The 23,621-nt window shown below is 44.0% G+C and overlaps 1 long non-coding RNA gene across 1 annotated transcript; it reads right to left on the reverse strand.

The window, feature by feature from the left end:
- Positions 1–11,118: 11,118 nt before the first annotated feature.
- LOC137434672 (uncharacterized) lies at positions 11,119–23,587 on the reverse strand. The gene is made up of 2 exons (XR_010985903.2): positions 23,532–23,587; positions 11,119–11,341 (listed from the first exon to the last, which is right to left on the reverse strand). It is a non-coding gene; the product is annotated as an uncharacterized LOC137434672 (long non-coding RNA).
- Between the last annotated feature and the right edge of the window lie 34 nt (positions 23,588–23,621).

Raw genomic sequence — 23,621 nt, forward strand, 5'->3', positions numbered from 1 at the left:
GAATTACGTGGTGGTGAGGTGTTTTGAATTACGTGGTGGTGAGGTGTTTTGAATTACATGGTGGTGAGGTGTTTTGAATTACGTGGTGGTGAGGTGTTTTGAATTACGTGGTGGTGAGGTGTTTTGAATTACGTGGTGGTGAGGTGTTTTGAATTACGTGGTGGTGAGGTGTTTTGAATTACGTGGTGGTGAGGTGTTTTGAATTACGTGGTGGTGAGGTGTTTTGAATTACGTGGTGGTGAGGTGTTTTGAATTACGTGGTGGTGAGGTGTTTTGAATTACGTGGTGGTGAGGTGTTTTGAATTACTTGGTGGTGAGGTGTTTTGAATTACGTGGTGGTGAGGTGTTTTGAATTACGTGGTGGTGAGGTGTTTTGAATTACGTGGTGGTGAGGTGTTTTGAATTACTTGGTGGTGAGGTGTTTTGAATTACTTGCTGGTGAGGTGTTTCGATTTACTTGGTGGTGAGGTGTCTTGAATTACTTGGTGGTGAGGTGTTTTGAATTACTTGGTGGTGACGTGTTTTGAATTACTTGCTGGTGAGGTGTTTTGAATTACTTGGTGGTGAGGTGTTTTGAATTACTTGCTGGTGAGATGTTTTGAATTACTTGGTGGTGAGGTGTTTTGAATTACTTGGTGGTGAGGTGTTTTGAATTACTTGGTGGTGAGGTGTTTTGAATTACTTGGTGGTGAGGTGTTTTGAATTACTTGGTGGTGAGGTGTTTCGATTTACTTGGTGGTGAGGTGTCTTGAATTACTTGGTGGTGAGGTGTTTTGAATTATTTGGTGGTGAGGTGTTTTGAATTACTTGCTGGTGAGGTGTTTTGAATTACTTGGTGGTGAGGTGTTTTGAATTACTTGCTGGTGAGATGTTTTGAATTACTTGGTGGTGAGGTGTTTTGAATTACTTGGTGGTGAGGTGTTTTGAATTGCTTGGTGGTGAGGTGTTTTGAATTACGTGGTGGTGAGGTGTTTTGAATTACTTGCTGGTGAGGTGTTTCGATTTACTTGGTGGTGAGGTGTCTTGAATTACTTGGTGGTGAGGTGTTTTGAATTACTTGGTGGTGACGTGTTTTGAATTACTTGCTGGTGAGGTGTTTTGAATTACTTGGTGGTGAGGTGTTTTGAATTACTTGCTGGTGAGATGTTTTGAATTACTTGGTGGTGAGGTGTTTTGAATTACTTGGTGGTGAGGTGTTTTGAATTACTTGGTGGTGAGGTGTTTTGAATTACTTGGTGGTGAGGTGTTTTGAATTACTTGGTGGTGAGGTGTTTCGATTTACTTGGTGGTGAGGTGTCTTGAATTACTTGGTGGTGAGGTGTTTTGAATTATTTGGTGGTGAGGTGTTTTGAATTACTTGCTGGTGAGGTGTTTTGAATTACTTGGTGGTGAGGTGTTTTGAATTACTTGCTGGTGAGATGTTTTGAATTACTTGGTGGTGAGGTGTTTTGAATTACGTGGTGGTGAGGTGTTTTGAATTGCTTGGTGGTGAGGTGTTTTGAATTACGTGGTGGTGAGGTGTTTTGAATTACTTGGTGGTGAGGCGTTTTGAATTACGTGGTGGTGAGGTGTTTTGAATTACGTGGTGGTGAGGTGTTTTGAATTACGTGGTGGTGAGGTGTTTTGAATTACGTGGGGGTGAGGTGTTTTGAATTACGTGGTGGTGAGGTGTTTTGAATTACGTGGTGGTGAGGTGTTTTGAATTATTTGGTGGTGAGGTGTTTTGAATTATGTGATGGTGAGGTGTTTTGAATTATTTGGTGGTGAGGTGTTTTGAATTACGTGGTGGTGAGGTGTTTTGAATTATTTGGTGGTGAGGTGTTTTGAATTACTTGCTGGTGAGGTGTTTTGAATTACTTGGTGGTGAGGTGTTTTGAATTACTTGGTGGTGAGGTGTTTTGAATTACTTGGTGGTGTGTTTTGAATTACTTGGTGGTGAGGTGTTTTGAATTACTTGGTGGTGAGGTGTTTTGAATTACTTGGTGGTGAGGTGTTTTGAATTACTTGGTGGTGAGGTGTTTTGAATTACTTGGTGGTGAGGTGTTTTGAATTACGTGGTGGTGAGGTGTTTTGAATTACTTGGTGGTGAGGTGTTTTGAATTACGTGGTGGTGAGGTGTTTTGAATTACGTGGTGGTAAGGTGTTTTGAATTACGTGATGGTGAGGTGTTTTGAATTACGTGGTGGTGAGGTGTTTTGAATTACATGGGGGTGAGGTGTTTTGAATTACATGGTGGTGAGGTGTTTTGAATTACGTGGTGGTGAGGTGTTTTGAATTATTTGGTGGTGAGGTGTTTTGAATTACGTGGTGGTGAGGTGTTTTGAATTATTTGGTGGTGAGGTGTTTTGAATTATTTGGTGGTGAGGTGTTTTGAATTACGTGGTGGTGAGGTGTTTTGAATTATTTGGTGGTGAGGTGTTTTGAATTACTTGCTGGTGAGGTGTTTTGAATTACTTGGTGGTGAGGTGTTTTGAATTACTTGGTGGTGAGGTGTTTTGAATTACTTGGTGGTGAGGTGTTTTGAATTACTTGGTGGTGAGGTGTTTTGAATTACTTGGTGGTGAGGTGTTTTGAATTACTTGGTGGTGAGGTGTTTTGAATTGCTTGGTGGTGAGGTGTTTTGAATTACGTGGTGGTGAGGTGTTTTGAATTACTTGGTGGTGAGGTGTTTTGAATTACGTGGTGGTGAGGTGTTTTGAATTACGTGGTGGTGAGGTGTTTTGAATTACGTGGTGGTGAGGTGTTTTGAATTACGTGGTTGTGAGGTGTTTTGAATTACGTGGGGGTGAGGTGTTTTGAATTACGTGGTGGTGAGGTGTTTTGAATTATTTGGTGGTGAGGTGTTTTGAATTATTTGGTGGTGAGGTGTTTTGAATTACGTGGTGGTGAGGTGTTTTGAATTATTTGGTGGTGAGTTGTTTTGAATTACGTGGTGGTGAGGTGTTTTGAATTATTTGGTGGTGAGGTGTTTTGAATTACGTGGTGGTGAGGTGTTTTGGATTATTTGGTGGTGAGGTGTTTTGAATTACGTGGTGGTGAGGTGTTTTGGATTATTTGGTGGTGAGGTGTTTTGAATTACGTGGTGGTGAGGTGTTTTGAATTACGTGGTGGTGAGGTGTAATCGTCCCAAACTTCCATTCTGCACCTACCCCTCCCCTATGTGTGTGCTGAGGGGTTCTTTCTTGAAAAAAAAACATTCAACCTAAATCTTCAACCGAAATTGCTTATAAAAATGTAATGTCACAAACACAACAAATACATTTGTGCAAAATAATTGTTTGTATTTTGATTGGTGTAAATCATGACAACACAGCAACTCGGGTACAATCATTAGCCTCAGCTTAAGTAAGTCCGTACCTCAGTAACGCGAGCGAGCCGAGCTAGTCTATATATATATATATATATATATATATATATATATATATATATATATATATATATATATATGTATTAGGCCTGGGCGATAATGGGAAAACCTGTATCACGATTATCGTGATAATATAAATAATGTAATAAGCGCATTGAGAGCCATTTAGCATACAATAACAACACACATAGAAACGACATGAATACCCATAAAGGTATGTATGTTTGGTCGTACTCTATTTCATTAATTCTGTTGCAATTTGTTTGAAGTCAAACGTCTTTTTGCCTGGAGGAAATTGCTTGCTCCGTTTGCCAAGTGAATGGACGAGCAGTTTGCAAAGTGGTCGATACGGAACATCTGGCTTGGTAAGCGAGAGCAAGCTCCTTGCTAATGGAACACACCAAGCAAGCAGCTTGCTAATGGAACACACCAAGCAAGCTGCTTGCTAATGGAACACAACATGCAAGCTGCTTGCTAATGGAACACAACATGCAAGCTGCTTGCTAATGGAACACACCAAGCAAGCTGCTTGCTAATGGAACACACCAAGCAAGCTGCTTGCTAATGGAACACACCAAGCAAGTTGTTTGCTAATGGAACACACCAAGCAAGCAGCTTGCTAATGCAACACACCAAGCAAGCTGCTTGCTAATGGAACACAACATGCAAGCTGCTTGCTAATGGAACACACCAAGCAAGCAGCTTGCTAATGGAACACACCAAGCAAGCTGCTTGCTAATGGAACACAACATGCAAGCTGCTTGCTAATGGAACACACCAAGCAAGCTGCTTGCTAATGGAACACACCAAGCAAGCTGCTTGCTAATGGAACACACCAAGCAAGTTGTTTGCTAATGGAACACACCAAGCAAGCAGCTTGCTAATGCAACACAACATGCAGGCTGCTTGCTAATGGAACACCACATGCAAGCTGCTTGCTAATGGAACACACCAAGCAAGCTGCTTGCTAATGGAACACACCAAGCAAGCTGCTTGCTAATGGAACACACCAAGCAAGTTGTTTGCTAATGGAACACACCAAGCAAGCAGCTTGCTAATGCAACACAACATGCAGGCTGCTTGCTAATGGAACACCACATGCAAGCTGCTTGCTAATGGAACACACCAAGCAAGCTGCTTGCTAATGGAACACACCAAGCAAGCTGCTTGCTAATGGAACACACCAAGCAAGTTGTTTGCTAATGGAACACACCAAGCAAGCAGCTTGCTAATGGAACACAACATGCAAGCTGCTTGCTAATGGAACACCACATGCAAGCTGCTTGCTAATGGAACACACCAAGCAAGCTGCTTGCTAATGGAACACACCATGCAGGCTGCTTGCTAATGGAACACACCAAGCAAGCTGTTTGCTAATGGAACACACCAAGCAAGCAGCTTGCTAATGCAACACACCAAGCAAGCTGCTTGCTAATGGAACACAACATGCAAGCTGCTTGCTTGTGGAACACACCATGCAGGCTGCTTGCTTGTGGAACACACCATGCAAGCTGCTTGCTAATGGAACACAACAATCAAGCTGCTTGTTAATGGAACACAACATGCAAGCTGCTTGCTTGTGGAACACACCATGCAGGCTGCTTGCTTGTGGAACACACCATGCAAGCTGCTTGCTAATGGAACACAACAATCAAGCTGCTTGCTAATGGAACACAACAATCAAGCTGCTTGCTAATGGAACACAACATGCAGGCTGCTTGCTTGTGGAACACACCATGCAGGCTGCTTGCTTGTGGAACACACCATGCAAGCTGCTTGCTAATGGAACACAACAATCAAGCTGCTTGCTAATGGAACACAACATGCAAGCTGCTTGCTAATGGAACACAACATGCAAGCTGCTTGCTAATGGAACACAACATGCAAGCTGCTTGCTAACGGAACACACCAAGCAAGCTGCTTGCTAACAGAACTCATTGAGGAACCTGCTTGTGGCGAAGTTTCATCAAAATCGTGTGTTTGGTTCAAGCGATAATGACTGAAGTGTTTATAGACTCACTCACTCACTCACTCACTCACTGACTGAATGACTTACCTACGGACATTGCTTGATTGAAATAAGCTCACCAGACTAAGTGCAGGTCCGCACCGCGAGTATGCTCACCTCGATATTAGAGATGATTTTGCCTTCAGTGATTAACCTCACACAGAGACAACGCATTTAAGGCGTATACAAGGGGAAAGGTGACCCCCTGTGGGAAAAGGAAAAGGAAAGGTGACTGTGAAAGGTGACAAGGTGACACACAAAGTGACAAGGTGAAAGGTGACAAGGGGAAAGGTGACAAGGGGAAAGGTGACAAGGGGAAAGGTGACAAGGGGAAAGGTGACTGTGGCTCGTATCGAGCGATAAATTTATTGGAGCATGGAATGAAGGTATTGGAAAGGGTGTTGGAGAGGAGGATAAGGAAGAAAGTGAAGATCGACGAAATGCAGTTTGGATTCATGCCAGGAAGAGGAACGACAGATGCGCTTTTTATTGTGAGGCAGTTGCAGGAGAAGTACATGGAGAAGAGGAAGAAGTTGTTTCTTGGGTTTGTTGATCTGGAGAAAGCATTCGATCGGGTTCCACGCAAAGTATTGACATGGGCATTGAGGAAGTTAGGAGTGGAGGAATGGTTGATCAGAGTAGTGATGGCAATGTACGAAAGAGCGCGCACAGCTGTAAGGATGAAGGACGGGAACAGTCGTAAGTTTGAGGTGAAGGTGGGAGTGCATCAGGGGTCTGTACTAAGTCCACTACTATTTGTAGCTGTGATGGAGGTGCTGGCTCAGACCGTAAAGGAGGGTTTACCGTGGGAGTTGTTGTTTGCAGATGATCTGGTGTTGATTGCGGAAAGTATGGATGGACTGAAGGAGAAGATGGACAAGTGGAAGGAATGTATGGAGACAAAAGGTCTGAAGGTGAATATCGGAAAAGCGAAGATGATGGCATGTGGTGAGTTGGAAAGAACTGGGAAGTGGCCGTGTGCTGTGTGCAGGAAGGGTGTCGGAGTGAGCTCCCTTCAATGTACAATGTGTGCTGAGTGGGTTCATCAAAAATGTAGTGGTCTGAGAGGGTCATTTACCAGTGTGGCATCTACATTAAAATGTAAGGTGTGCACAGAGGGAGCTGCAGATGGAGGAAATGTTGAGTTGGATCTTGGAGACGGCGTGAAGCTGGAAGGTGTGAAAACATTTTGCTACCTCGGAGACATGCTGAATGGAGAAGGTGGATCAGACTCTGCAACAGTTGCTCGAGTGAGATGTGCATGGAAGAAGTTTCGGGAACTGAGTGGCATGCTGACGAGGAGGGGAGTGTCGTTGAAGCTGAAGGGAAAGGTGTATGCTGCATGTGTGAGAAGGGTTATGATTTATGGGAGCGAGACATGGGTAATGAACGTAGAGCAGCAACGAAGGTTGGAAAGGGTGGAATTGCGAATGGTTCGGTGGATGTGCGGAGTATCGTTGAGAGAGAGGAAGACAAATGATGAATTGCGAAAGATGATGGGAATAGAGCCTGTGATTGATGCTGTGAAGAGAAACAGGTTGAGATGGTTTGGTCACGTGTTGAGGAAGGATGAAAGTGACTGGTTGAGAAGAGTGATGGAAATGAATGCAGAAGGAAGTAGAGGACGGGGAAGACCGAGAAAGACTTGGCTAAAGATGGTGGAAGAAGACATGCGGGCAAGGGGGTTAACAAGGGGAGATGCAGAAAATAGGGCAAAATGGAGAAGATTGTCATGGGCCCCGCAAGGCTAACCCCCACTCTTGCAGGGAAAATGGCCTTAAAATGCCTGTTGTGTTGTTTGTATCAGGAGGCTAATTATTCTTGCCTGTAATCACAATGCGTCTATTTATTATGTACCTGCGTATGAAGCACGGTCTGTTATGCTTACACAATGTGTGACTGGCACAATGCGTATAAGCATACCCCACTCGTATACACACACACACACACACACACACACACACACACACACACACACACACACACACATTTATATATATCGGCCCCACGTTTCAATGGTGAACAATCAATTTTAAAAGCTCTTGTATTTGGATCCGGATCTTCACGAAAATGTAATCAATTTGTCCTCATCACACACCCAAACAGTCCACCAAGTTTTGTCCGAATCTGTCTATAACCTTTTTGAGATATGCAGCAAATAAACAAATAAATAGCCATTCTGAGGGAAGACTCCAGTGCTCTCCATGTAAATATGTATCATATAGCGCCACCTGATGGAAGCCTGTATTACAAGTGATAAATCATAAAAGTAGGTAATTGACCCATCCATGAGAATGGGTTCTTTGCTGATATTTACAATGAGAAATACAAGTTAAGTCAATGTACACCCATACCCTGCCATAGGAAATTAAGATGCTCACAACAACTCGTGTCTGGGAATTGTGTGTGTGTCGTTGGATGTTATCTCCATTTTGAGGGTTTCAGAAGGTGGAACAGAGCCCTTCCAGGTCTCAAAGTATCCACCTGTGTGTGTACACGTGCGTGTGCGCGCTGGCCCAGCGGGACCAGTTAAGGCCATTGAAGTCCTGCAGAACTGTCTTATAAAACGTGATATGATATCCCGTAATATCATGGATGCCAGTCCAATTTGGTGCACTGAGAGAGCCTGTCAGGGCCTACCATAAGAAGGTGACTGGCATGAGTCCATTGACTGGTGGGGATACAAATGTTTATTTCACCAAGGTACCGGCACATAATGGCTTGCTCATTAAAAAATTGTGGGATCTTTAACATCCACCAATGAACGCTAGATGGGAAAGCTGGGTTATTATCCTTTCTGAAGAGCAACTGCACACTGATTGATAAAACACCCAACCTGAAAGCACCAGTATGACAGTTTTTAGTTGGGTTGGGAATCAAACACAGACTAGACAGCTGAAAGGTGAGTTTGCTACCTCTGAAGCTTCCTGGCAGCCCATAAGCATAAGCCTTCTATATGATGTCCACATATTACTGAAGGACAAGAGTCCTCAGCTGTACTAAGAGGAAGAAGAAAAATTGTGATGACATAAATGTTGAAGAAGAGGTATAGTAGAGGAAGAAAAGCTTTTTTTATCAAGTAAATCGGTTATGAAGCTGCTTCAACCTCGCCACTCGTCTACAAGCATTTTAGATAATTAGGAAATACATCTTCACTGATGAGATTCGACAATTGCATATATTGAATCAAATCAATAATGACAACCCAATGAATGTGTAATGGTGATATCTTTGCATAAAACTACATTAGAGCTTCGTACGTTAGATAAAAACGTCCAATTCAGACACCGCATCCATTGAAATGCATTTAACTAAAAGTGATCATTCAGTGGGTTGTCAGCATGGCCGAGAGGTATGCATTCTCACCTGTAAGCTATTTAGCCTGGGTACGAATTTCGAAGCAGCTGTAAACTGTCATCCCAGTGTTTCACAGGCAAGTACAGTCACGTGAAAAAGTAAGTACACCCCATGTAAAGTTTTGACTTTTTCAACATATTTCAACATACAGCTATTTGATCTTCATTTCAACAATATTGATAGATAAAGGTGATATAATGTAACAAATATCATGAAACATTTACATTTTGTAGTCCATTGTATAATTTAAATAAACATAAATGCAAATTTCGCATGTGGAAAAAGTAAGTACACCCTTGGCTCTAATAGGTGGTATTGCCCCCTTTGGCAGAAACAACCTCAAGTGGGCGTTTCTTATAACTGTCTACCAGTCTCTGACATCGACTGGGAGAAATTTTTGCCCACTCCTCCATGCAGAATTCTTTCAGCTGTGCGGTGGTTGAGGGGTTTCTTGCATGCACAGCTCGTTTCAAATCCCCCCACAACATCTCGATGGGATTTAGATCCGGACTTTGACTTGGCCATTCCAGAACCCTCCATTTCTTTCTTTTCAGCCATTCCTTGGTGGATTTACTGGTATGTTTAGGGTCATTGTCATGTTGCAAGGTCCACCTTCGGTTGAGCTTCAACTTTCCGACAGATGGCCTCACACTATCCTCAAGCACCCTCTGGTACAATGAAGAATTCATGGTGGATTATATGATGGTGAGCTTCCCAGGCACTGATGCAGCAAAGCTGCCCCAAACCATAATATTTCCACCACCATGCTTTACAGTTGGTATCAGGTTCTTGTGGTCAAATGCTGTCTTTGATTTTCGCCAAACATGTCTTCTGGTACTGTGGCCAAATAGGTCTACCTTTGGACTCATCTGTCCAGAGCACATTGTTCCAGAAGTGCTGGTCTTTGCCTCGGTGTGCATTGGCAAATGTTAGCCTTGCCCTGATGTTCTTTCTGGACAGCAAAGGTTTCCTCCTGGCACACCTCCCATGTAGATCAAATTTGTGCAGCCTCTTTCTAATGGTAGACTCGTGCACTTTGACATCAACAGTGGCAAGAGCTACCTGTAGGTCCCGTGATGACATTCTGGGGTTCTTAGAGACTTCTTTCAGCGTCTTGCGGTCTGCTCTCGGGCTGAACTTGCTGGGGCGGCCTGGCCTGAACAAGTTGGCAGATGTTTGGAATCTTCTCCACTTGTAGATGATCTTCCGGACAGTCGAATGATTGATTTCAAATTGTTTGGAGATCTTTTTAAATCCCTGCCCAGCCTCGTAGGCATCTATAACCTTCTTTCTGAAGGCCTCAGAGAGCTATTTTGATCTAGGCATGGTGACGCCGCACACTTCAACAACAAAGAGCAAACCAAACAAAATGTCTGAGGTTTAAATAAGACAGGTTCCTCCAAGATCCTCTCTAACGATGTTCTAATCATTTGCACCTGAGTTGGTGCACCTGATTCTAATTTTAGGTATTTGATGTAGTGATAAATATAGGGGTGTACTTACTTTTTCCACATGCGCAATTTGCATTTATGTTTATTTAAATTATACAATGGACTACAAAATGTAAATGTTTCATGATATTTGTTATATTATATCACCTTTATCTTTCAATATTGTTGAAATGAAGATCAAATAGCTGTATGTTGAAATATGTTGAAAAAGTCAAAACTTTACATGGGGTGTACTTACTTTTTCATGTGACTGTAGGTTCATCAATGTGTGTGCCGTCCTGCGGATGGACGTTAAACTAGGCATTCCGCGCTGGCATAAGTTGGTGGACGTTAATGATCCCACGGTGTCCTTTGCTGAGAGTGAACCACCTTTAGAGGCCATTTTTCCCAGCAGAGCGGCGGTTGGCCTTTTTTGGGCACCTTGGTCCCCTTTTTGAAGCAATGTTTCATGGCAGGATGCCATTCCTCCCGCCAACCCTGTTAGTCGCCTCTAGCGACACACAGGGAATTATCAGTGAACTGGTACTCAATTTGCCGACCTCGGAAGGATGACAGGCTGAGTCAACCCCCCAGGTGTTAATTCAGTGATTGGGATTTGAACCCAGGTTCTTAGGATCCCAAGCCGGCAACCTAACTGCTCAGCCAACACCAGGCTCCTTTGCTGAGAGTAGGTGGCCAAATTCCAAAATCGTGCCCTACCTACTGCTGGGAAGGCAATGGCAAACAACCCAGCATAACCCTTGCCAAGAAACTGCTTCGGCAACATCGACGCTCTGTCGGCAGCACCGATACGCTGAGTATGTTACGTCAAAATCAGATCTTTCAGTAATATATCCCTGCAGTTCTGCAATGCGCCAAAGGATAATAAAATCAAATGAACGCAATTGCTGATGCTTTCCACGCTTTTCAGGCCTGCACAACTGATGTTAAAAAAATTAATGCATTATATTATGTTTAATCATTTCTGTGCACCAAATGTAGGCCTATTTGAAAGGAACTCTATTCTGTCGCTAAATGATGGTGAACTATTGGTGGCATTAAGAGGTTCAAAGGTGATGAAGGAATGCTGAGCAGCCGGAGACCTGGAAGCTGATGACGATCATTTGAAGAACACATGGGCAGATTTCCACCGAGATGTCATTTCTCCTCGTACGTCTCCTGGGACAATGGAACAAACACAGGTTGGAATAATTTGATGACAAATGAGCAAAAATGCATTCGTTCATTGAGAATTTTGATAACGAATCAGAGGAATGACGAGCCATGCAAATAGTGTCCGATGAAAAAGTTACACAGATTGAAATGCTTATGACTTTTTGGTTTTCAATCTTACAATTATGAACATGGCATCATTGAAAAGAGCAACTCAAAAAGGTACCAATCATTATTTTCCAGGTTGATCGATTGATGAACTAGAACGACACTCTTCGATGTAACGACGTTGACCGATATGCCTCCACCCACATTATTACATCATTATAATACTTGTTCAGCTGTTCTCAAGTTATCACATTTTACCTGACGTGACCTCTGACCTTTGATCTGTTGATTCCATAATCCAAACAGTTCATCTTCGCATCGTCTATGCTCATGCTAAGTTTGTTCAAAATCCCATCACTTGTTCACAAGTTGTCACGGCAACATAATTTTTACTGAACATGACCTCTGCCCTTTGACCTCGTGACCCCAAAATCTAAACAGTTTGTCTTTACCTCATTATACATACCTACACCAAGTTTGACTAAGATCTATTTAGCCGTTCTTAAATTATCATGGTAACGAAGTAATTGCAACTTAACATGACCTCTGACCTTTGACCTCGTGACCACAAAATCTAAACAGTTCGTCTTTACCTCATTATACATACCTACACCAAGTTTGACTAAGATCTCTTTAGCTGTTCTTAAGTTATCGTGGTAACGAAGTAATTGCAACTTAACATGACCTCTGATCTTTGACCTCTTGACCCCAAAATCGAATCAGTTCACCTTTGTGTCATAATATATAATTATACCAAATTTGGTGAAAATCCCATGACTGGTTCACAAGTTAGCTCGATAACAGAATCAGTAAGTTAAGAATAACGAGTGTTCATAGTGGAAGGAAGAATAATTCTGTTATCATTTTAAGATAAAATTGGATTCGGAATCAAATTTCCTGAAAATGAAACTTCAGTTGTTTTTCTTTTTCTTATGATGTCGGTTTCATAATCATAGATGGAAAAAAAGAGTTATAAAGATTTAAAAACGGTGTGAGCTTTTATGGGGCGCTTCCTTCCAATGTAACCAAGGCTATCCATCAGGACAGCTGGTCTGGCGTCTAACCAGAGTCGGTCCGGCATAATTTGCTACTTGGGTTTGATTTAGTGTTATATTTGTGAAGCCAAAATATTTTCCAAGAATAATATACAGAAGAAATTTCTACGGCCTACGGGTTGGGTGAAACGTCGTGCTCGTGATGACTTGCAATCAGTACATTAAGATAAAAGTGTGCGACTTTCCTTTATTAGAATTCCCACTACATGGAATAAATCAGAGCAGAGCAAATCCGATTGGAAAAATATTTCAATCTACAGTACATCTTCATTGTTCTGTAAAGTAACTCTCATCCATCGAGTCAAAATGGAGTCTCAATCTTCGATCACAGGACTAAGAGACAATCTATCTTTCCGACGTGCACATGTAGGGAGAGGTCGAGATGGACGAGCGATAGGGTTGTGTTCTTTTGTGAATTTGGCACTCCACATGTTATATATTGAAAGTGAAATTACTTTATAGAGTAAGTCATTGATGACTGGATGTGGAATTTAGAGTTTGATTCATTCGGCAATGGCCTGCATTGCTTACACATGTCTGCTGCTACTACGACTGCCACTTCTTTAATGGCAACCATTAGTCTCACGTTCTCGTTGGGACAGTCGGGAAAAGTTTTTGCCCAAGTCTTTGAAGACTTGGCTGGCCAGGCCTAACGACTGGAACCAATATAATGAGAAATTTGTAATTTGTTCAGGGTGCTGGAAATAGCTTACCTACTCCTCATGAGACTCTGCACGATCTTTAACTCTGCAGGATCTTGGTGGAAGCTGTGTTTTCCTGTGAGAACACCGGGAGTGACCGTCGGCAAACACAGATTGCGGATAGTAGAATGACCCTCAGATATGAGGCCGCGTAAGCAGTCGGGGACAATCTGACGGTGATTGTCGAGGGTGAAGTTGGTTAACCGATGGAATCCTTAAAAGTCCTTCAAATAACCAATGGTGCAATGTCCTGGCGAGTCAGAGATGCCATAAAACCTCTCCTGCCACTGTGTTGTGGGTTATCCATGTTGGAGTAAGACTAGGAGAAGGAAAACTCTGATGCAACACCAATGGGCTGGAGAAACCCATTAGGCTTGGTTGCCAATAATTATCCTTGTAGTTGATGACCACAAACCTAATCCACCCTCGGTAGCAGTGGCGATGCACCACAGTCATAGCCAGTTGAAAGCATGAGACATGCCACCACGATAAGTGGATGCCTAAAAAAAATGCGAACAGCTGGAAAACCCAGCGTATAATGTCCATCTGCGGGATGGTGTAATCTGTGATGAAACCCCCCACCTGAGAAGCACCATTCCAACAGTTTACACGCAGGTCGAGAATACAACTCAGGCTGCATAGCCCAAAAGTAAGTGAGCAGGCTTGCCCGCCACCCTATGCCTCCTGGCACCTCTGCCTTTTTTTTGGCATGTCTCTTCCCCAACCCCCTCTGCTCGGCCGCACCCTCACGCTCCCCTCTCCCTACCTGCATCACGAGAGTTTAAGCTTTGTGGAAATATGGTAACTGTTCAGGGGTTTCTTGTTACTTCCGGACATAGAATCATCTCACAAATACAAGCTGTTTGTCGAACAGGATGGCCTTTTGCAAATGTTCTCTCTCATGATTATATATAAAATGTAAAGTGGAGTGAAAGAGAGATGAGGATAAGAAAAGCCAATCATTAAGTGGCGTTGGTGTGTTCAATGCCATACTGGAGTGTTGTATGTATCGCGTGTGCTTAACCTCCAAATAAACTTGTTTGGACTACACTCGCCTGCCGGTTTTGACATCAATCGATTGAAAAGCCTTGGGGGTTTCTGACAGGAGCTAACAGTGGACTTTCCAAATTTGTGGATGATATCACGTTTCAAGGTAATATTGACAGTGAAGAATGGGGTGATCATATTCAGGAAAAACTACATATTGTCATTGTATGGGAAAAGAAATGGCACACATAGTTTAACATTTGGAAATTTAAGGTATTGAGCGTGGGCAAGAAAAATAGGGGCAATACCCCAAGGTGGACAAACTGGTCGAACAAAGTAGTATACTACACCAACTAAATGTATTTTAAACAGTATCACAGTATTTTTAACCAATTTCAATGGTTGCTAGAAGATAGGGCAACATGTAGAATTATACTTACGTAATCATAGGACTCATAGGATAACGTAATCATAGGCCTTAAAATCATGGCAGTTTTGGCAGTTAAACTACAGCAGATACATCCCCGCTCTAGCAGGGGAAATGGCCTTAAAATGCCTGTTGTGTGTTGTGTAATCATAGGACTTTAAACAAACAAACAAATAAACAAGCAGAAGTCATGCAGAGCACGATACTTGCAAAATCCAACCCCCACCCTCCCCTCCCCCACCCCAAAAAGATTGACATTGATTCATCAAATTGTCCATTTCATCAAGATTAAAATTGACAATCCTGATCAAAGCTTGGGTCAACAGGAAGAAAAGTGACGATTTTTCAGATGAAAATTGATGATTTTAGAAGTTTGACCTTCAGTTCACATTTGAGTAGTTTGTTTCCCAATTCAGTGAGGCACTGCAATTGCTATATAATTTTCAAGTCAATCAGATGAAAATTGACAGGCTTTTCAGGTAAAAATTGATGATTTGAGAAGTTTGACCGTCAGTTGACCTTTGACCTTTTGACCTCAAAAGTTGTTTTACCAATTTAGTGACTCAATATGCAAATGCTATTCAATTTTCAAGTCAATCGGATGAAAATGGCGATTTTAGAAATTTGTCCTCCAGATGACCTTTGACCTCAAAATCAATAGGTTTCTCAATTGTGACGACCTCAAAAATGGACAGCAGCAGTCGATTAGGGGGTATGGTTTGAATGAAAAAGAGGAACATAGAATAGCTCAGGATATAACAGAACAAAGGAACAGAATAAAGAGAGGGCGGACACACAAAAACAGCATGGGTGGGGGACAAAATAGAGGGAGAATTGGAGAAATAAGGGGACTAGGGGAGGACACATGGGGTGAATAAGATGGATACAGAAGCAAATTCAGGAAGGAAAAACTGGAAACGTGGAAAGAAGTGGGCTTGGGATGTGCACCCTGCAGAAATCTGGGAGAGAACAGACCACGCAGAGAGTAGTGGGTGTAAGATCAGAAACGATTGAGGCAGTAGAAGATAGACCACAGACCTCTCTGTAATGTGAAAATGACCTCTGACCTGTCTGCGATGGCATTCTAATGATCTTGAAGGCCTTGGTTTCCATGGCATCGAGCTGAACAAGTTATGAGGCAGGGGAGCAAGCTGTTACGGATTCGTCACTTCCGTTGTTGTGGTTTTCATCCACTGTAAATATTTTTGATTCCATGTACTATTATTGTTGTCGTTTAAGGGAGATAGAGGTTACTATTTTCAAAAGGTAAAAAAGTCAATGTTTTAAACGAAACCGGAACCGGACGACGACGAAGAGGAAGAGGAGGAGGAGAAGGCGGAGCGAGTGAGTCGGGGAAGAAGCCTAGCTGCTTCGAGGTCCGGAGCAAACATTGACGAACGGAGGTCACTAGCGAACTTCGGGTTTCCCGGGAAAGGGATTCTTGCGACGGAGTTGTTATCGCTGTGACAGATCAACCTGCGTGTCAGGTTTTGGCGGTTGATTCCGAGGAGAATCATCGTCGTGCCGTAACGCCTCGAGAACGGGCCGTCGGCCATTTTGACTCGCGCGCTTTGCGCATCACGCAAGGTTTTTCACTTCGCTTCAACCATTTTCACCGCATCCAGACGTTTATCTGGTGTGTGTGTGCGTAACGTGGATTTTGAAGGTAAATCTGCGGTTCGCCGGTTTGGAGCCGGGAAACGTCCATACCCAAGGGTGTGATTTCCCAGTCGCCTGGAGGGCGCCTTTGGATTTCCCCGTCGCCTTGAGGGCACCTTTGCGCAGCTTTGGCCGCATGACTGTGACTGTCATCCGAACGGGATTGTGGTCTCGATTGGACATCGTTCTGACGATCGCTGGAGCGGATCGACTTGGGCTTGATGCCAGAATCGAGACATTGGGGAATGTTCTTCTTTTCGCTCACTTGGAGCACAGTGATTTATATTGTACGAACCTGATGGTACCATCATAGGAAATATATTGTTACGGGACCGTGGCAAGGATGTTGTTTGCCGAGCGGATGGCCGCCGCGCCCGAACAGTTACCCCGACTAACCCGATTCCTGAACGTTGGCCGAATCGCGCCACAGATATTCAATGGGGAAAAGACTAAAACAAAGGATGTAAAGAAGAAAGAAAGACAAAGGGTAAGAAATACCAATATAATTTATTTCTATTTACACCCAAAAGTAACCAAGGAGAAGGAAGGATAATAAAATAATTTACAGAAGAAATCAGAGACACAGTGAAAATCGCTAGCTTATCTAAACAGGCTTAATTAATACCCTGGACAGAACAAACAAAGACAGACTCACACGGGGAATTGCAGAGTGGATTGGCTGGAAGGAGGTGGGTGGCTGGAGGGGGAGGAAGGCACGGAGCTGGCTGGAGCTTGATCCCGCACAGGACGTCGGGCTGGGCCTCGACGGCCACCGATGCCACCGATCCTGTCGTATGCGCAGGATAATGGGTCGGAGCTGCTTGGTGGAGCCAACGCTGCTGGTGGGGGGTCTGGCGTGACGGGTTCTCTCTCCCTCTCTCACAAACTCCAGGACTCTCTTTTGGCTTGTCTGTCTTCTGATCTCCTCCCTCCTCGACTCTTCTGGGGGCGTCTTCCTCGGGTTATATAAGCCCCACCCTTGACCCTTTTGCGAACCTCCCCCAAACGTTCTCTCTCCGCCCTCTAAAGCCAACCCCTCGTTCTGGGTTGGTCGGCAAGGGCTGGTTCACTCCTCCCCTCTATGATGAGGTGGAGACACGCCCTTCTTCCCCGACCTTACCTCGTGGTCAATGGTGGTTTTGGGGCGATTCGAGCTAGCCCCAGCCAAAGGGCAGCAATGGCGAATGAAGAAAACCGCCCCAAATGCAGTTGGCAATTGCAGCAAACCTGACAAACCTGGCACTTTGAAGATGCCATGTCGGAGGGATCTACTTTATTTAATGCAGTGCAATGGAGTGTCAAATTAATGGAAGACAAATCCTTAGCCTAATACACAGAATAAGGAAATAACTGTCAACAAGGGGGAAATCTATTATTGGCTAACGTGAGTGCTTATGAACTAATTACGGGACGCACTTTGACCTTTATACATAACTGGAGTAAGGAGGGCGATATTTTTACAACAATTTACACAACAACAACAAAAAAAACCATTCTCATATCCACAACAATATATTGGTTGTGCAAGTGATTACTATTGTTGTTGTACTGTTATTCTTGTGTGATTTTAATACAATCTTTGTTTGTTGGTAACAATTGGTGTGGCTTCACCATTGATCTTTGACATACAGAATAACACATTTTTCTGCCGTGACTCCTCTCGGGGCTCGGAGGTACACCGTGACCGGGGTTGGGGAGGAGCACGTAACAAAGCACAGAGGGGAGAGCAGTCAGTACTCCATGAAACTTCGGTTGAAGGCCTTGTAGGGGGATAAGAGTTAAAGTGTGCCAAAGGAGGACATTGCATAATTGAGGATGCCCAGTCGGCGACTGGCTTTGGAGGCCAACTTAGAAGTGTGGATTGCCAAGGAAGGATCATGGCTGATAGTGATACCCAAAGGTTTGAGCAACTTAACTTCTTCAAGAGAATTGTTAAGTACATAGAAGGAGCAGTATGCCAGACAGTAATTTCGGAGAGAGAGAGAGTGAGAGTGTGAGATTTGTTAGGATTGAAAGATATATTCCGAGGGTTTGACCAGCACATGATTGCATCAAACTCTGCAGAGAGAGTGGTGATGCAGTTGCCCTGATACAACTTTCCTTTGCCTCATGAAAGGCAAATCCAACTGAAGGTAATCTCATTTCCTTTCACAAAGCTTGGAACAAGTGTGTGCCTACCCTCAGGAGAGCCAGGAAACAATATCTCTCTACTCTCAAGACTGACCTCTCAAACCTTTATCCTTCCTCCAAATCCTGGTGGCATCTGGTCAAATATGTTTCTGGTGTTTGTTCCCCCTCCATCCCCTCCCTTATCTCAAACGGCGACACAGCTGACACTGCACAAGAAAAAGCCGAATGCCTAAACTCTGTGTTTGCCTCAAAATCTTGTGTCCCGAACCCATCTCTCTCTGCACCAACCTTACCCAGTCGAACCTTACCCAGCTGCTCCTGAACTCTGTGCCCTTCTCTTCTGACAAGATGGAGAAGTTTCTGTCAAAACTCAACTCTGATTCTGCAACTGGACCAAACGGCATCAGCCCACGGGTCCTAAAATCCTGCTCTACCGCTCTATCTCACGCTCTCTCTGTTCTCTTCACCCTCTCTTTTGCTCAAGGTCATCTGCCATCTGCTTGGAAATCAGCCAACATTACCGCTTTACACAAAAAATGTGCAAAAACAAATCCTTGCAACTACAGATCAATCGGCCTGCTCACAATAATCAGCGAAGTCATGGAAACCATCATCACTTCTGATATGAAATTCTTCCTCTTCTCCAATGGCTTGATCTCGGATCATCAATTTGGATTCAGACCAGGCCACTATACTTTGGACACGCTGCTTCTGCTGTCTCAACAATGGATGGAGGTCCTCAATGACAAATAGGAAATCAGAGCCTCTCCCTTGACATATCTCGTGTCTTCGATACGGTCTGGCACCCCACCCTGCTCTCCAAACTCTCCTCTTATGGTATCCATGGAAATCTCCACACATGGTTTGCACACTTCCTCTCTGGTCGCAGTCAACGTGTCGCAGGGTCGCAGCCACACATGGCCTCCCAACTACTTGCTCAACAATCCTCTTAAGTTCTGTCACTCAAGCTTTTGGGTCTCACTATCTGCCATGATTTTTCCTGGGAAAACCACATTTCCAAGCTGGCTTCCAAAGCCAGTCCCCCACTGGGCATCCTCCGTCATGCAAAGTCCTTCCTTGGCACCTCTGAGCTCCTCACCACATACAAAGCTTTCAGCCACAGTTTGATGGAATACTGCTCTCCCCTCCTCTGGGCTGGTGCTCCTGCCTCACACCTAGCTCGGCTTTACGCTATAGAAACCAAAGCTTTCAGAATCATTGGTATCTCCCGCGATGAAGCTGATTCTGATGGACTTTCACTCTCTCACCACAGACAGGTTGGTGGTCTTTCTGTCTTCTACCGACTCCTCTCCGGCCTTGCTTCCCCTGCTCTGTCTGTGCTCTGTCCCCCAAATATTCCTTCAGTTCACACAAGTTCTGCCAGCAACCCTCTTCTGGTGAAACTGCCAAAATCAAGACTCTCTGCTCACCTTCACTCTTTTATTCCTCTTTTTCCCCACCTCTGGAAGAAACTCCCACACTCTCTTCAATCTCTCTCCTCCCTCCAGGTCTTTAAAACAGCTGTTCACCACTATTTCTTATAAGGATCAAACCCCCATCCAAAACCTTGATCTTTTCTACCTCTGTTAATACCTCCAAATCCACCTCTTTCAATCTCTGACTTCATTCCTGAAATTCCTAGTAGCGTCCACTTGTTTTATACCGTGTCCCCCTCCCTCCCCCCTTCTCCACCCCAGCCCTTTCCATTCCACAGGTCTCTCGATGTCCTTATTCTTTACTACTGTTGTACCTGTGTGCTTCCCCCTCTCTCCCCCTCCCTTTATTATATGTTTTATGTGTCCGTTTATGTTTCTTGTGTTTAATGTGTTAGCTCGTACATGAGCCTCGACTTTGTACACAACAAAAAGGAGAGAACAGGATGATGCCTGCCTGTCTGAAGGATGAGGGATGTTATGGCAGAGCATGGGGTTATCAACAAAGAGATAAGGAGGATTTTCCAGAGAGTCTGAGATGAAGATAAGGAACAGGACACAGACCAATGACCACAACACTAACTTGGGGGTAGTCCAGCCTTGACAATGAGAGGAGTTGACAGGATGCTATTAAAAGCCAACTGTTGGATACAAGGGTATGAATAGAGGATGTCAGTAACCCAAGAGTGGAGTCTGCCTTGGATGCCTTAGGCAAGAGAGTTTAGAGAGTAAGGGAGGATGCCATACTGTATTGAAAGCTCGAGAGAGAGGAAGGCAGCGGGAAATTGGGGTGTGAAGAGAATGACAGAGATCTGTAATCTGGTGGTGAAAGAAGGCCGCATTCCAGTGGCTTGGGAACTGAGTACCCTCGTCCCTCTCTCTATACAAGGGGAAAGGTGACCCTCTGGAGTGTGGCTCGTACCGAGCGATAAAGTTATTGGAGCATGGAATGAAGGTATTGGAAAGGGTGTTGGAGAGGAGGATAAGGAAGAAGGTGAAGATCGACGAAATGCAGTTTAGATTTATGCCAGGAAAAGGAACGACAGACGCGCTTTTCATTGTGAGGCAGTTGCAGGAGAAGTACATGGAGAAGAGGAAGAAGTTGTTTCTTGGGTTTGTTGATTTGGAGAAAGCATTCGATAGGGTTCCACGCAAAGTATTGACATGGGCATTGAGGAAGTTAGGAGTGGAGGAATGGTTGATCAGAGTAGTGATGGCAATGTACAAAAGAGCGCGCACAGCTGTAAGGACGAAGGACGGGAACAGTGGTGAGTTTGAGGTGAAGGTGGGAGTGCATTAGGGGTCGGTACTAAGTCCGCTATTATTTGTAGCTGTGATGGAGGTGCTGGCTCAGAACGTAAAGGAGGGTTTACCGTGGGAGTTGTTGTTTGCAGATGATCTGGTGTTGATTGCGGAAAGTATGGATGAACTGAAGGAAAAGATGAACAAGTGGAAGGAATGTATGGAGACAAAAGGTCTGAAGGTGAATATCGGAAAGACGAAGGTGATGGCAAGTGGTAAAGCATGTGATGAGGTGGAAAGAACTGGGAAGTGGCCTTGTGCTGTGTGCAGCAAGGGTGTCGGAGTGAACTCCATTCAATGTACAATGTGCGCTGAGTGGGTTCATCAAAAATGTAGTGGTCTGAGAGGGTCATTAACCAGTGTGGCAGCTACATTCAAATGTAAGGTGTGCACAGAGGGAGCTGCAGATGGAGGAAATGTTGAGTTGGATCTTGGAGACGGCGTGAAGCTGGAAGGTGTGAAAACATTTTGCTACCTCGGAGACATGCTGAATGGAGAAGGTGGATCAGACTTGGCAACGGTTGCCAGAGTGAGATGTGCATGGAAGAAGTTTCGGGAACTGAGTGGCGTGCTGATGATGAGGGGAGTGTCGTTGAAGCTGAAGGGAAAGGTGTATGCTGCATGTGTGAGAAGGGTTATGATTTATGGGAGCGAGACATGGGTAATGAACGTAGAGCAGCAACGAAGGTTGGAAAGGGTGGAAATGCGAATGGTTCGACGGATGTGCGGAGTATCGTTGAGAGAGAGGAAGACAAATGATGAATTGCGAAAGATGATGGGAATAGAGCCCGTGATTGATGCTGTGAAGAGGAACAGGTTGAGATGGTTTGGTCATGTGTTGAGGAAGGTTGAAAGTGACTGGTTGAGAAGAGTGATGGAAATGAATGTAGAAGGAAGTAGAAGACGGGGAAAACCGAGAAATACTTGGCTAAAGATGGTGGAAGAAGAAATGCGGGCAAGGGGGTTAACAAGGAGAGATGCAGAAAATAGGGCAAAATGGAGAAGATTGTCATGGGGACCGCAAGGCTAACCCCCGCTCTCGTAGGGAAAATGGCCTTTAAAATGCATGTTTTTTTTTTTGTGTACAGAGTCGAGGCTCGTGAAAGAGCTAACATTTATCAAACAAACAAATCAAACAAACAAGCAAACAAAGTATATAAAAAGGGGAGCGGTCGACAAGATGGGGAGAGAAGGGGAGGAAGCACCGCTTTGCTGTTGTTATTGTTGTTGTTGAGAGAGAGGGCCCTGATCTCATGTCTGACATTGAGGGCCTTCGTCCATTGTTGGGAGAGTAGAAGCAGCATGTCCAAGGTAGAGTGACCTGGCCTGAAAGCAAATTGATGATCTGAGATGAGGTCGTTGGAGAAAAGGAACGATTTCATATCCACTGCGATAATGGATTCCACAGCCTTGATGATGATTGGAAGCAAGCTGATAGGGCTGTAGTTAAGGTGATCGGTTTTTGCATCTTGTTTTTGTAATGCAGTGATGTTGGCTGACTTCCAAGCAGATGGAAGATGGCCTCGGGCAAACGATTGGTGAACAGAGCAGAAGTGCTCCACAAGCAGTAATATACTCTTCCACATCTGTCCCATCTTTACCCTGCAAACCCAAACTCCAGTCTCCCCGCCCCTCTCACCTCCATGCAACCCCAAGTCCTGGCAGGGAGTTAACTACTGAAGTGCTGATGATATCTTTTATATCATTTTTTAAAATTTATTTATTTTTATAACATATTTTATAAGTGCTTTTAAATCTTAACGATTTTAGATGTCTTTGTTATGACAACCCCTGACTTAGCATTGTCATTCTCTTCGATCACGAATTGGTGGAATAAACGAAAGACATGATCATCATATCGATATTCACTAAGTACAATGAACTTGGACACAGTAAGAGGCCATTTGGACCACCATGCCTGTGCTTCCTCCACATTCTCCATTATTAGACTGATTACAATATTAGATCAAGGTCTTGGGATTTTCACAGCAAGTACCAACCCAGGGGTGTGTTCCATTACCAATGAGCTTGCTATCGCTTGCCGATCCGTAGTAATGGTTTGGTTGGAGTAGTTGCTCGAGTGCCTAATATAATGCACTTGGTGTGTGGTATTAAGCTTATAGAGCTGTGTGATCTGGGTGGGATTCTTGACCCATCGATAAACTACCAGATTGATGTTTATGAGGCAGGTATCACAAAGTATCCCAACCCTTGGATCATTTCAAATATCCCTCACTGGATTTGCTCAAATATTTATGAACCCAAGTGTCTCCATCGTCTTCAAACATTAGTGGACATTAAAGATCCTACGGTGTCTTTTGCGGAGTTGGCGAGTTATCGCCGGCATCCTGAACGAATTACAAATTCCAGCCAAAATCACCTTCAGTCTCTCACCTAATCCGAGGATTCTTGATCAGAAAAATCTTCGTCAAATTCACATTCTGACGAGTCTGGAGAGAGACACGTGCGGCCATTATCCGTTGT

Source organism: Myxine glutinosa, chromosome 9 (genome assembly GCF_964187855.1).
Source record: "Myxine glutinosa chromosome 9, kmMyxGlut1.1, whole genome shotgun sequence".
NCBI lineage: Eukaryota > Metazoa > Chordata > Myxini > Myxiniformes > Myxinidae > Myxine > Myxine glutinosa.